The sequence below is a fragment of the Varanus komodoensis genome, unplaced genomic scaffold (genome assembly GCF_004798865.1).
Source record: "Varanus komodoensis strain SLA01 unplaced genomic scaffold, ASM479886v1 scaffold20_1, whole genome shotgun sequence".
Lineage (NCBI taxonomy): Eukaryota > Metazoa > Chordata > Lepidosauria > Squamata > Varanidae > Varanus > Varanus komodoensis.
The window spans coordinates 11,129,626-11,144,755 of NW_025335587.1; positions in this window are offsets into that span (position 1 = coordinate 11,129,626).

Consider the following 15,130-nt stretch of genomic DNA (forward strand, 5'->3'; position numbering starts at 1 on the left):
ACCATTGCTTTTTGTAGCAAGTCAGGTATGTCCTACATTTAATGTTATATCATATAGCTCATCTAATAAATTTACACGAGGGTCTATAAACAACGCTTTCCTTCATCTCAGAATGGTTGGAACTGTCCTTCAGCAGTCTTGGAAACTTCTTGCTTCCTGTATCACATAAATACAATTGCTTCATATTGGTTTGGTTAATATAATTTAGTAAATGTACAGGGAGGACAAAATGTTTGAAAATCACTTCTCCAAAAGGAAGTTGAGAACACTTTGTAAAAACTATTAATGCAAGTAAATTGAAGGGCAAGGCTGGATGATCACTTTTTGTTGTTGTTGTTCTGATAGTGAAATGGACATTTCCTGTATGCCTCTCCACCAAAGTAAGGTAAGGTTGCTGAGACTAAAGTTATTCCCTAAGCTAAATCTCTTTTGTAATGTGCAGATAATGAGGATGTCTTCCAGTTAAATTCATTATTAGGAGCAGTCAATATGGGTTTCCCTGTAGCACTTCTGTAATTTTATTAACTCTAACATTTTCCTGAGCTTTCTGCAGACCTTGAGGTTTAAAGAAAGAGCTCATTCTTGCTACTTTCTTCAAAAGCTTACAGCACAATTTTCTGCAAGTTTACTCAGAAGTCTAGAGCTCAATGGGACTTTCAGATAAGTGTGAAATGCAGCCTAAAGTGGAAATTAAAGGAATATGTTAGGATATATTTTTAAAACATAGTAGAGATGAACATGCGCTTCCCAAAATGAGTCTTTTGAAGTCCACTTTCAGCAATTCTGTTTTTGTATTATTCAATGTACAAAGTTCTGTTTACTCTTCTTTATAATAACCCAGCAAAAGGTATTTTACACTCATTTCTTTTTCACTTAATATCTCACTTACAGAATATATGGTACTTTCTAACTGAACAGGAAAGCTACTGTACCTGCTGCTACTGCTTGTCCTGGTGATGTTTTGGAGTCTGTAACAAGAGTTGTGTAAAGTGGCTGTAGCAGTTTGATTTGCAAGAAGGGTGGGGCCAAGGTAGTGTTGTAAGTGGTGGCCATAAGCAGTGGGCAGCATAGTATGGTCTGTCTCAAGCCATGTCCAAGCCCTATCCTAACAGTAATTTTTAAAATTGACCTTCATTGATAAAATATTAAATGCACATGTGTTCAATGTATTACATTTGCTTCAAAATAAACATGAACATTTTGGTTTATGGCAAAAAGTAGTCTGGGGAAAACAGTTAAATGTGACCTTTACAAGGAGAAATCTCTGTCTGAATGTTGCTTTTTTGCAAGACCTTTTAGTTAAAGAACTGACAGGAGAAAATTGGGTTGTTCCTAGTAGGCAACCTGAGTAAAAGCACTAAATGGGAGCATAACCTTCATAACAGGATACAGAGGATATATGCAATGTAATGTGTATTTTGATATGGGTGCTCATGTACAAAATGATTTCAGTTGTGAAGGATTAAAAATAAATCAGTCACCCTGTTAAAATATGTGGATGTTGTGATGCCAACAAAAAGTGCAGTAAGTACCTTGTGGGGTGAAAGAGAGAACGGGCTCATGAAGTTTGACACGTGTGTGCTTGCATGTGTTTAAGTGGAAGGTGGGCCTGAAAACAGCTCTGGGTATGATATGCTAAATGCTGGGGCTAATACTGTCATGCTTTAATTAAAAATAAATATTTACACCTGAAGCCATCTTTTTCACCCTGGGACCAAACGTAGGTTGTTCAGCATACCTCTGTTTTGCTGAGCACGGCTGTCCACTGCATGCCACCTGACATGCAATCTTATAGGGAACACAGGGTACAGGCTGTGGTGTACAGCAGCACTCAACCTGGTGCTCAGAAAAGAACTGCCAGGTCTGGCTGCTACCACTATCTTTGTAGGATATGGAGACAACATGGTGACCCTGGAGAATGCCCAAAGGGACCCCTCAAAGCTGACATGGGCCTTGTAAACTGGGGAACAAGCACACTTTCCATTTGAGTGCATGCATGAGTTCATATGTTTGTGAAACTGATAAGTGGTTCCACCTTAATAATAAAGCATATACTTTCTACAGAAATGGTGAACTCTTGGCATCTCCAATTAGGTCTGATATCTTTAGATAGGCCAGAAATTTGGGAGGCTTCAGCCAGCCAGTGAAGACAATACTGAGTTCTTAATATAAGACAACTTCCTATGTTCCTATGAATGAATGCATGTTTCTTCCTGTGAAATATCCATGTGTGTAAATCTCCATCCACCATTTTGAAACTGGCAATGAGTGCATATGCATACATGTGAATGCATGCTCCATTTCCCCTGCAAGTATGTGAACAACAGACCCAACAAAAAACTACGGTGTGAGTAGATTCAGGAAATGCAGTTCCCTCCATCCGTCTGACTTGTTCACTATGAAGTACCATAAATCCCCACTTGTAATGAAGAATACTTCGCAGTGCACTCAATGAATAAAGTTTTGATTTAAATTCTCATGTAGGACCCTTGTGGCTGGTCATGTTCTTTCTGTGCTATTACTATCTCTGTTTCCTCTAAATGCTGTGTATTTAGAGGGTGGGGAAACAAAAATGCAAAGTAATCCATAAGAGATCTTGCAGCTTGTCTGGATTTTCCAAAGTCATTTATTTGCTTTAGTTGAGCTATTTCATGTCAGGTTCTAGAAACTATTCTTTTATTGGCAAATAAAACATGGGTAGCTTTTAAATTTTGTATATATGAAAATGGGGTTCCCTAGTCCTCTTCCATGTTTTTCATGCCCAGACTTTTTTCTGTTCGGCATGTACATCCTATTAAGCAGTAAGCACAGTTTGTGTACAGCATGGATATCTTGAATTGTGTATATCAAATTAAATAAATATATTGCAAACACTTTTATTTACAGTATGGAATATTCCTTGTGGGGGGCCCAGGTTCCATGTTGGAGTTGATGCACAAAAAAATGGACAGCCCTGATCTAGCCCATGACTGCTAACACTGAGTGGCAGCTGTTCTCCAGGGTTTCAGGAGATACCAAGAATTTAACCCTGGGCCTTCTTATATGCAAAGCACATGCTGTCTCATGAATTTACAATGCTTACATATTCCTTGCCATTGTCCGAGAGTTCTAAGTCCAATTTATTCCATATTTGATGTGGCTACTTGCACAGTGGGAAATAGATTTCAATAGATGTATCTAATGATGTGCTAATAAAGAATGGATGAAGAGGAACAAGGAAGTTTTAAGCTCTGGCAGAAGAGGTGGGAAATATTTCCTGGGTGCTGATGACCCATAAGAACACCAATGAGCTTAATGTTTGTTGAAGAGGACTTTATGCAACCTCTGGCCATGAAAGTTGCCAAAAATAGTCCAAAACTCTAGATGTGCACATACACAGAACTGAATGCAAGCAGTTCACACTACTTCAAAACTCATATTTGAAATTACTTCAAGACATGCATATTTCCATATATATTGTTATGGTCAACCTGGAGTGGCCTACTCAAACTCCATCTTACTCAGGTGTAAGAAGCCAAGCAACTGGAGGTCTTTGCTTAAGCAGAAGGCCAGGTCATTTGCTACTGGCATTGTAATGAGATCATCTCTATGTCAAGCATCACCACTTAGCAAGCAAACTGTTCAGTAGTTAATTGTACCTGAACATTAAGAATTTTATATTAGCCATCTCAGAGCTTAGCCCTTAATGAACAGTCAGCAGACAAAAGACCAAAAGATTCTCAAAAATCTCCACCCAGGCAAGGTGGAGGGAGCAGAGAAGATATCCTCTATTGAGAAAGGAATGGGAGATCCCTTTCTTTGTCAGCAAAGGTGCCAGGCATAAATCTCCCAGGAAGCATGGGAATTTGAGGCAAGATCTCTCTGGTACGGACACCCAGTTTTTCCCCAACCAAACTGGGAAAAGAGCCAATACAAGCACCAAATGCAAGGGAACTTTGTTACACTGGGTCTTGAAGGAACCAGGTAGGCAGATTAGCTCAGGGCTGTGCTAATATTATAGATATTATTAAATAGATGATATTTCCCCTTTGGTTGGTCTTTGCACTGATTTGTTACTTTGGACCACTCGTGGTGTGCTTGGAAAGTGACTAATTATTTTCCCTTTATCCACCTTTTCTGAAACCTTAATACATCTTGTATCCATTTTTTTTTTTTACCAAAACTCGGATAGTGTGCTTTGGGAGTAAAGAGGGAATGTTCAAAAGAGGGTTTTTTTGCTGTTTTGTTACAAGGTCGTGCCTGACCCATCACGACCCCATGGGCAACACTCCTCCAAGCTCTCCTGTCCTCCACCATCCCTTGGAGTCCACCCAAGCTCACACCCACTGCCCCATGTAGCCACCTTATCCTCTGCAGCCCCCTTCTTTTGCCATCAATCGTTCGCAGCATCAGGGTCTTCTCCAGTGAGTCCTTCCTTCTCATTAGGTGACCAAAGTATTTGAGTTTCATCTGCAGTACCTGGCCTTCTAAAGAGCAGTCAGGGTTGATCTCCTCTAAGACTGACTGGTTTGATCTCCTTGCAATCCAAGGGACTTGCAGGAGTCTTCTCCAGCACCACAATTCAAAGGCCTCAATTCTTCGGCGCTCAGCCTTCCTTATGGTCCAGCTTTCACAGCCATACATTGCAACTGGGAAAACCATATGAACTTTTGTCAGAAGGATGATGTCTCTGCATTTTAGTATGCTGTCTAGATTTGCCATATTTTCCTCCCATGGAGCAAGTGTATTTTAATTTCTTGCCTGCAGTCACCATCTGCAGTGATCATGGAGCCCAAGAAAATAAAATCTGTCATTACCTCCATTTCTTCCTCATCTATTTGTCAGGAGGTGATAGAACTGGATGCCATGATCTTAGCTTGCTTGCTTGCTTGCTTGCTTTCTTCCTTCCTTCCTTCCTTCCTTCCTTCCTTCCTTCCTTCCTTCCTTTCTAAAGAATTTTTATGAAAGTTTTAAACTAATACTGAAAACATCAATCATCACATACATCAGAACTACTGGGTCAGCCCCCTACTACATATCTTTTAACATTCTGTAATCATATTCAGATCCATTTATGATAACTTAAAAACATTTTTAGATCTAAACCAAGTCCCGTTTCTCCAGGCAATAAAAAAAGAGGTTCCAAATTTGATAGAAGTCACTATCTTCTTTCTCCTTCATCGGTAAAGTCAGTCTATCCATTTCTTACAAAGTCCCGTTTTTCTTGATCAATACTCTTCAATGTCTGTATTTCGATATTCACTATTTCTTGCTGTATTTTCAATAAATGTAGCGATTGTTGTAGGTCAATATTTATTCCCAATGGCTGTGTTTCTTGCTGCAAATCAGCATTCACTATTTCTTCTTTCTCAGAGTCATATGTTCGGGATCCATCCATCCTTCAGTGAAAAATGTTCCTTCTTTTGGTAGCCAAAATTGATTCTCTCTCTCTAGTATAACAAGTAAATCCCATGATTGCTTATTTATTGGTTTTGCTAATTTTATTTCTTCATCCACGGTTTCAAGTTTTTCATATACTTGTGTTTTTTGTATATTCTGTTCAGTTTTTGATTGCACATCAACCAAAATCTCCTTAAAAGAAGTATCAAGTTTATCAAAATGTTCTTTTTGTTCAATTGAAAAGATTTCCTGTTGTATCAACATCGCCTCTTGGGATATTTGTAAAGCTGTTAAAGATCCCTGTATTGCCAGGAGTATTGTCTTTAGCTCTTACATAGCTGCAATAATTCCAATAGCCACAGGATGGCAGCAAAGGCCTACTACTACTTTCTTTTTCCTTTTTCCTCAGACATGTCCAAAGTCCAGCCCGTGGGCCAATTGCGGCCCGTTTTCAAATTTTGAGCGGCCCACAGCCTCTTCTCCCCGCTGGCTCAGCCTGTCACTCATCCCCCCGGCCGGCGTTTTTCCCTTCACTGCACAGCAGTTCCCGCAGCTGTCCCCTGCTGCCTCCTGCTCCTTCAAGGCTGGTGGTTATATTTCTCCAGAAGATGGCAGTAGACCTGAGTCAGCACTCTCGCCGCGTGACCCTTGTGACACAGGGCTTGTGTGCCCATTTCTAAAATGGCAACTGTAACTAAAAAAAAGGAAAGCTGACAGAGAGGGCCGCCGCTTCCAGAACAAGTGGAAATTGAAGTATTTTTTGACTGAAATATGAAACAACTGTGTCTGCCTAATTTGCCAAGAGACTGTGGCTGTTTTCAAGGAATTCAAGAGGCACTACCAGACGAAACATGCTAACTACAACAAGCTAACTGGGAATGAACGTGGCAAAAAAATTGAAGGAACTGGAAGCTGCTTTAATGGCACAGCAGCGCTTTTTCACAAGAGCCCGTGAGTCAAATGAAAATGCCACAAAGGCGAGCTACGAGGTGGCAACGCTGAGGTGGCACTGCAAACCTTTTACTGAGGGTGAATTTATTAAAGACTGCATGATGAAAATGGTGGAGAAAATTTGTCCTGAGAAGAAGCAAGAGTTTGCCAGTGTTTGCCTGGCTCGTAACACAGTGGTACGGAGAATCTGATATTAAGCCACAGTTAGAGGCAAAAGGAGTGGAGTTTGACTTTTTTTTGTTAGCCTGCGAAGAAAGCACCGCTCAGTTATTGATTTTTTTGAGAAGAGTGGGCAATGACATGAACGTGAGTGAAGAGCTACTTGACCTCCAGAGCCTTAAGGACCAAACAAGAGGAACAGATTTATTTGTTTCTCTTTGTTCCGCCGTAGATGACATGAAACTACCATGGAATAAAGTCACTGGGATTATTACGGATGGTGCACCTGCCATGGCTGGCGAGCGAAGTGGATTATCAACCCTAGTCTCTAACAAAGTCAGCGAAGAAGGAGGCAAAGCTATAAAACTCCACTGTATTATTCACCATGTTCTTTGTGCCAAATATCTGAAACAGGATCATGTTATGAAACCGGTGATGAAGGCTATTAATTATATTCGCTCCAAAGCCCTGTGCCACCGCCAGTTTCAACAGTTTCTACTTGACATCCAGGCTGAATATGGAAATGTTGTGTATCACAACGAGGTAAGATGGCTCAGTCAGGGGTTCTTGCACTGCAGTGCTTCTACTCTCTTAGGGAGGAAATCGGACAACTCTTGGCAAAAAAGGACAACCGATGCCAGACCTATCTGATCCTGTTTGGCTGGCTGATTTTGGATTTTTAGTTGACATAACACGACATCTGAACGTGCTGAAGACGAGTCTCCAGGGACAAAATGCAGTGGTAAGCCAACTGTATTCACATATCAAACCTTTGGGACCAAGCTGCTACTTTTCTAAAGGCACCTGTCACAAACGCAGCCCAATACCACACATTTCCCATCGCTGCAGGAAATAATGACCAGTTTTCCACAGAACAATGAGTGCGTAAATAAGGAGGTATGAAGCAGACATCTCATCTCTGGCTGAGGAATTTCAACAGCGCTTTCGGAATTTTGCAGCTATTGAAAAGGAGATCACGCTTTTTTCATCTCCTTTCTCTGTGGACCCTGATGATGCTCCAGACCACCTGCAGCTGCTCATTTGGTTGCAGTGTGATGCCGAGTGTTGCAGTCGGCACCAACAGCTCCCTCTTGTCAACTTTTACCGCCAGCTGGATAAAGACAGTTCCAAGAGATTCGAACATTTGCTAAGAAAAAGCTGAGCTTGTTTGGTTCGACATACTTGTGCAAGAAGACATTCTTGGTTTTGAACATTAACAAGAACGAGGACGAGACTAAGTGACTTTCACCTGCGTGACATCTTGTGCATCAAAACTGCTGTTTTTGAGCCAGACCTGGCCTATATAATGCAGTCGAGATCTCAGTATCACCCTTCACATTAGTGCAGTTAAGTTATTTGTTTAGTCTTTCATAAAATACTTCATTTGCATTTAATGTTAATGGTTCAAAGAATGTCAGGCTGAATGGTCGGCCCCCACACATTTTCACCTCACCAAATCTGGCCCTTCTTGCAAGTTTGAACACCCCTGCTCTACATCACTTATGGACAAAGGGTTGGCAAATTGCCAAATACTTTGGCAAAGGTCCCAGAAACGCAGGGGAAAAAATGGCCATTCAACAGGCAAATTATATCCTTCTATCTATTAATTCTACAATAGTTATTATTTTAATTCTTCACCCTTGGGGAAATCAGAAAAGAAACAAAGTTCTTTTTTCTCAGTCCCAACTTTTGCACACATTTCAAACTCTCTCTCTCCCATAGAAACTTTAAATCCTCTCCCCATATCATTTGCTGCTTAAGACACCATGGGGGGGGGGGAATGCCTCCTTCCATCAAGGGGGCTTTTTTTCTTTTTCTTCTTCTTCTTTATGCCAATTAACAACAGATACAGTTTTTCCGTAAGTAGTATTGCAAAAAGAAAATAAGAATGCTCACCCAAAAAGTCATCACAGAGGGGAAAACACCACGCAATATGAAAAATATCCTGGCAAGTGCCCAGTTAGTCTCGGCAGAAGTCCAAACGGATATCCAAAATAATTGCTCTAAGTTTTAACCTTCTATCACTTAATTCCACAGTGATTTCTTATTTTAATTCTTCGCCCTTAGAGAGGTTAGAGGGAAAAATCTTTTTTTTCAGCTTCAACTTGGACAGAAGCCTCAACTCTCTCTCCATATCAGTTGCCGCTTAGACATCAATAGGGCTTTTTCTTTTTTCTTTATACCAATTAGAAACAAATGCAGCTTTTCCATGGGTAGTATTGCAAAAAGAAATAAGAAATGAAAATATTTACCCAGCAGTTCTGATGCTTATCTGGCTAATAAAAGTCCTAAGCTAATCCTTCATCAGATGTCGACGGCTTGAAGGATCTTAAAAAAGCTCCTCTGTGTTGCCCGGTTGAGAAATGCCTGAATTTCTCCCAATGGATATGGGGTTGCCGTCCCACACCGACCAGAAGAATGCCCAGGCAATCAATCTTCACCCCAACAGGGCTTAGATGAGCCTCCCATGACTCCCTGCCAAACAATATTGGCGTGATAACAGAAGCTCCATTAATCACAGCTGTCACGTCCCGACGCCAACTTGAATCCATCTAAGTTTTCTTAATGTTGAGTTTCAAGCCTACTTTTGCGCTCTCCTCTTTCACCTGCATCAAGACGCTCTTTTGTACCTCTTCAATTTCTGCCATTAGAGTGGTATCATCTGCATATATGAGGTTGTTATTTCTCCTGGTGATCTTAATTCCAACTTGTGATTCATCATGCCTTTCACATGATGTGTTCTGCATATAAATTAAATATACAGCCTTGCTGTACTCCTTTTCCAATTTTGAACCAATCAGTGGTTCCATGTCCATTTCTCACTGTTGCTTATTGACTCGCATACAAGTTTCTCAAGAGACAAATACCAAACAAAGGTCTGGTACTGCCATCTCTTTAAGAACTTGCCACAATTTGTTGTGATCCACGCAATCAAAGGCTTTAGCATAATCAATAAAGCAGAAGTAGATGTTTTTCCGGACCTCCCTAGCTTTCTCCATGATCCACTGTATGTTGGAAATTTGATCTCTAGTTCCTCTGCCTTTCCGAAACCCTGCTTGTACTTCTAGTAGTTCTCGGTCTACGTACTGCTGGAGCCTAGCTTGTAGGATTTTGAACATAACTTTGCTAGCATGTGAAATGAGTGCAATAGTGCGGTAGTTTGGACATGCTTTGGGATTGCCCTTCTTTGGGATCAGAATGTAAACTGACCTTTTCCAATCCTGTGGCCACATTTGAGTTTTCCAAACTTGCTGGTATATTGAGTGTAGCACTTTAACTGCATCAACTTTTAGGATTTTGAATAGCTCAGATGGAATACTTTCTCCTCCACTAGCTTTGTTGTTGCTCAGACTTCCTAAGGCCCTTTTCATTTCACATTCCAGGATGTCTGGCTCGAGGTCAGTGACCACCCCATCGTGGTTATCAGGAATGTTAAGGTCTTTCTTATATAGTTCTTCTGTGTAATCTTGCCACCTCTTCTTAATCTCCTCTGCCTCCATTAGGTCCCTGCCATTTTGGTCCTTTATCATGCCCATCTTTGCATGAAACGTTTCCTTCATATCTCCAATTTTCTTGAAGAAATTGCTAGTCTGTCCAATTCTATTGCTTTCTTCTATTTCTTTGCACTGTTCATTTAAGAAGGCATTTTTATCTCTTCTAGCTATTCTCTGGAATTCTGAATTCAATTGGGTGTAGCTTTCCCTTTCTCCCTTGCCTTTTGCTTCCCTTCTTTCCTCAGCTATTTATAAAGCTTTCTCAAACAGCCATTTTGCTTGCTTGCATTTCTTTTGCTTTGGGATGGTTTTAGTTGCTACCTCTTGTATAATGTTGCGAACCTCCGTCCATAATTCTTCAGGCACTCTGTCAGTCAGATCTAATTCCTTGACTCTATTTTTCACCTCTACTATATATTCCTCAGGGATATGATTTAGGTCATACCTGAGTGGCCTAGAGCTTTTCCCTACTTTCTTCAGTTTAAGCCAGAATTTTGCAACAAGATGCTCATAATCTGAGCCACAGTCAGCTCCTGGTCTAGTTTTTACTGACTGTATGGAGCTTGTCCATCTTTGGCTGCAGAGCACATAGTCAATCTGATTTCTGTGTTGACCGTCTGGTGACATCCATCAGAATCTCATCACTACCTTGAAACTGTTTATGTGATCCACAACTTATAAAAAACCCTCTGTGCTCTGGAACTTGCATTCATTTGCCATACTGACTACTCAGTAGTGCTGTTGCAGCTTTGCCTCTGTGAGAGGGTTCCTGGGTGACCTTGCAATAAACTGCTGGGGTTCAGGTGTGCCATCTTCTGTGCAGATCTGAGTGTATATTCTCCCATTCCGCTAATCTGAGATTTCCTGACAAACCCCATGGTTTAGCTGCAGAGATCTGAGAAAGACACCCAGTGTGATTTCTGGAAGTGACCCTGTAGGTAAGACCAATTTTCCACTACCACTGTCAAGTACAGTCTCTAAAAATGGGCATTTGCTGCAGGACCTTGGTCATCAAATGCCACTGGGTCTAGAGTGGGTTTTTGCCACTGCTGCCTCCTTGTGGCAAGAGGAAACACTCCTTCAATCAAGCACAACTTCAAAGATGCATGTGTGCAGCCACTTAGTCCCCCTTGACTAGCTTTTATCAGCTATGAAGGGCAAGAAACAAGGAAGCATGTGCTTGGTTACACTGTTGCACAAACCTTTCCCACATCATTGGGTCGTAGTAGCAAAAACTGAGTCCACAAAATTGGACAGAAGGTAGCTTCAGACACTTCATCTGGGGCTTCATTAACAACAGCATCAAGTTCACTCCAGAGGCAAGCAATTTTGTCTTCAAAGTGAGAAGCAAAAAGGTAACAGTGGATCTCTGAGGGGACCAGGACCTCTTTCACTGGAGAGGGTGTTAACATCCTTGCACTGCCCAGAATGGCTCCAATGGATGGCTACTTGAGAACTCGTTGTACCACCATGCCATAGGCATGAATTTGTACTCTAATACATTTGATAGTCTTTGCTATGGATCTTAAGAACTTTTCTCTCTGACATCTGGCCTGCTTCACTGACCTCAGCTTTCTGATATATCATGGAACAGAGTGGTTTCTGCAGCTGCTGGAGAGCATCACCCCTATGGCACTAGAGGGCATCTGAGTGAGACTGAGTCTATGGCTCTCTACATTTCACCATTCCACAGTAAGACTAGGGTGGAACACCAATTCTATCTGCTGGAAAATCCACAAGAACATTTAGAAATCCATTGAATACTTTGGGTGAACCATCTGAATGGGTCCCTGCCCTTGCAGGAGTTCAAACATCACCAGAAAATGTTTTGACCATGTCAGTGGGGTTAGCTGGACCTCCCCCTCCCCAGTGCATCTCATTGTTACAGTGTGCATGAGTTCCTGAAGGTCTAAGACCCAGAAGAAAATGGAGACTCAAAAAGCTTTATGGGAATGACCAGGACTGAGTATTTTTCACAGCAAAATGGAGAGGCTGGAAGTGGTTGGAGAAGGGAACATAACAAGATAAGATAATCCCACCCTGTACCATCCAGAGAGAGAATGGAATGTGACAAGCATGTGTTCAAAACCAGCACATTCTGTGTCAGCTCTGCTCAGAGGAGTTTGCTGTTCGATCCAGTTGGACTAAGCTGATAGCGTCAACTTAAGGTATACCAGATGCAGCACCTAAAAGCTTGCTCCAAGGCAGAGTGGTTTCCTGGTGGTAATGATGAAAGTTCATTGAATTCCTAAAGGAACGCCTGCTTCCATATTTTCCCTCCCGCCCCTTGAGATTGGCGGCAGAGGACCTCCTCCGGGAACCCTCAGTGAAAGACATTAGGAGAGTGAGTACCCGGAGGAGGGTTTTCTCTGAGGTGGTGCCCCACTTATGGAATGCGCTCCCCAGAGAAGTCCGCCTGGCACCGTCGTTATTTGTTTTTTGGCGCCAGGCCAAGACCTTTTTATTTTGACAATATTTTAATAACTGTTAATATTATTTATTGGTTTTAATTTCTACAGCCAGGGGAATCCAGATTTTATATGTATTATTTATATGTTGTTTATTATGTTGGAAGCTGTCCTGAGGTTTATGCAAATGGGACGGCATACAAAAACCTGGATCAAGTCAAACCCCACCCAACTCACTTCCCCAAGTCTCCGTGTTACATGTATCAGGTGGGCCTTCTCATCCACACAATTAAATTGTGAATGAGTGTGATCTTATTGTTGATGGATCTGACATTAAATTGCAGCACTGTAAAACAGGAAGCCTCAGTAGATATAACACAAGGAAAGACCAAGACTGTTTTCCTAGGATGGACTGGTATCCTAAACAAGAACACTCTTATTGAAGTACTGACATACACTACAGTATGTTGTTCTGGAGCTCCACTTATGTAGTTCCAAAGATAATTGAGTTTGACCTCTCTAAAGGAGGATCCTACATCCATGAAAACTAAATTAATTTGAAGCTGTATAAAATGAAGCAAGGGCTACCATTAAACCCATTTCATGAATGAAACTAATTGAAGGCTCTTAATTGTAACACAGTTAAATGTCTCACAGTTGCTAGTTGAGAAAAAATGCATGTAATTTTTTAAAATTATACTTGCAAGTGCACATTTGCATGTGCATATAACTGAATCTGTAAGTTGTTATGTGTTTTACAGGAAATCATCCCTAATCCTTCATAAAGCTGTTTTCTTATATTAATATATATGAATATGTTTTGTTGATTGTTGTGCAAACAACCAAGTGTGGGTTCTTTCTATCTTTTTTTCAGAAATTACAAGGGTTTCCAGTCAGAAACTTAGGAAATTTGATAAGATATACTAGATAGTCAATTTTTCCCTGTTTGCAAACATCATGACACAAACAAGATGCACAGAATGGGAAATCATTCTGGAGTAGGGTAAAGGAGGAAGACAAACCATATACCTATATGTACACCATACACTGAATATTATTCCAAAAGATTAAACTAATAATGCAATAACATTTCAGCCTGGAACTGTCACAGGTAAAGGTCACACGTTTATTTATTATTATATTTAATAGTAATGTGGGGAGTTCTGACCATGGACTGACGACATTTTCAGCCCTGCCCCTTATCCCTAATTCCTTGTAGGTCAAACAACTCTAACTTTGAATTATCCAGCGTTGGAACATTAGAGTTGAGATGAAATCGTTCTCCGGTTTGAACAATGCATCTAAGTTCGAACTGCAAGTGAAGTGAAAAAAATGTGGTCACAGTGAAAATGTCATTGGTTGTGTGCCCAACTTGGAAAAAAAGCCCCCATGTCTTGAATCGATTTGTCTCACCTTGACTTGAACTGATTGATCTTGAATTGTCTCATCTTGAATTGAATCAATTAATCTTGAATCGATTCAGGATTGAGACAGCCATGACAGCGCTGGGATAAGTGTGTTAGAAGTGAGGTGAAGTATTTTGAGGGTGATTAATGGCAAAATGTCTTTTACTTTTAAACATTCACCATATTTTTTTTATCACACCTCGTATATAACCTCAAACTTGATTTGTTTCGGGAGGCCATATTTGCTATTTAAGTTTACTGAAACAGGTATTGTTTAGGGTCTGGGAATGGATTAATTCACTTTCTATTACCTCTAATAGTGAAAATTGCTTTGGACTTCAAACAGTTTTGGAGTTCAAATGACCTCCTGAAATGAATTAAGTTTGAAATATGAGGCACCACTGCATATGGATGCTCCCTAATTCACACATACCACTATGTCATGAAAGCTGTGACCTTTTCCAATCCTGTGGCCACTGTTGAGTTTTCCAAATTTGCTGGCATATATTCTTTTACTGTATCATCTTTTAGGATTTTGACTAGCTCAGCTAGAATACTGTCACCTCCACTAGCTTTCTTGTTGCTCAGACTTCCTAAGGCCTATTTGACTTCACATTCCAGGGTGCCTGGCTCGAGGTCAGTGACCACCCCATTATGGTTATCAGGGACGTTACGCTCTTTCTTGCATAGTTCTTCTGTGTAATCTTGCCACCTCTTCTTAATCTCCTCTGCCTCCATTAGGTCCCTGCCATTTTGGTCCTTTATCATGCCCATCTTTGCATGAAACATTCCCTTCATATCTCCAATTTTCTTGAAGAAATTGCTAGTCTTTCCAATTCTATTGTTTTCTTCTATTTCTTTACACTGTTCATTTAAGAAGGCATTCTTATCTCTTTTAGCTGTTCTCTGGAATTCTGCATTCTGGTTAACTTTTGGTTTCCTACTTTAGCATTCCAATCCCCATTGATGATAAGGACATCATTTTTGGTGTTAATTCTAGAAAGTGTTGTAGGCCTTCATAGAACTGGTCAGCTTCAGCCTCTTCAGCATCAGTGGTTGGGGGATGGACTTGGACTAATGTGATGCTGAATGGTTTGCCTTGGATTTGAACTGAGATCATTCGGTAATTTTGGAGATTGACCAACATCCCTGGGGTCCTCAATACCAGGTCTGAAACAATCTCCGTCAGGTCAGTCTGATGGGTAGGAGGGTGCATTGTACACCAACAGAATCCTTATTCTGTCTTGATCACCCGGTGCCAATTACAAACACTCAAGGCCTGGTCTCGAAGGGACAGGAAGTCCGAAGCCCCGCAAGGGAGATTGAGTCTCAA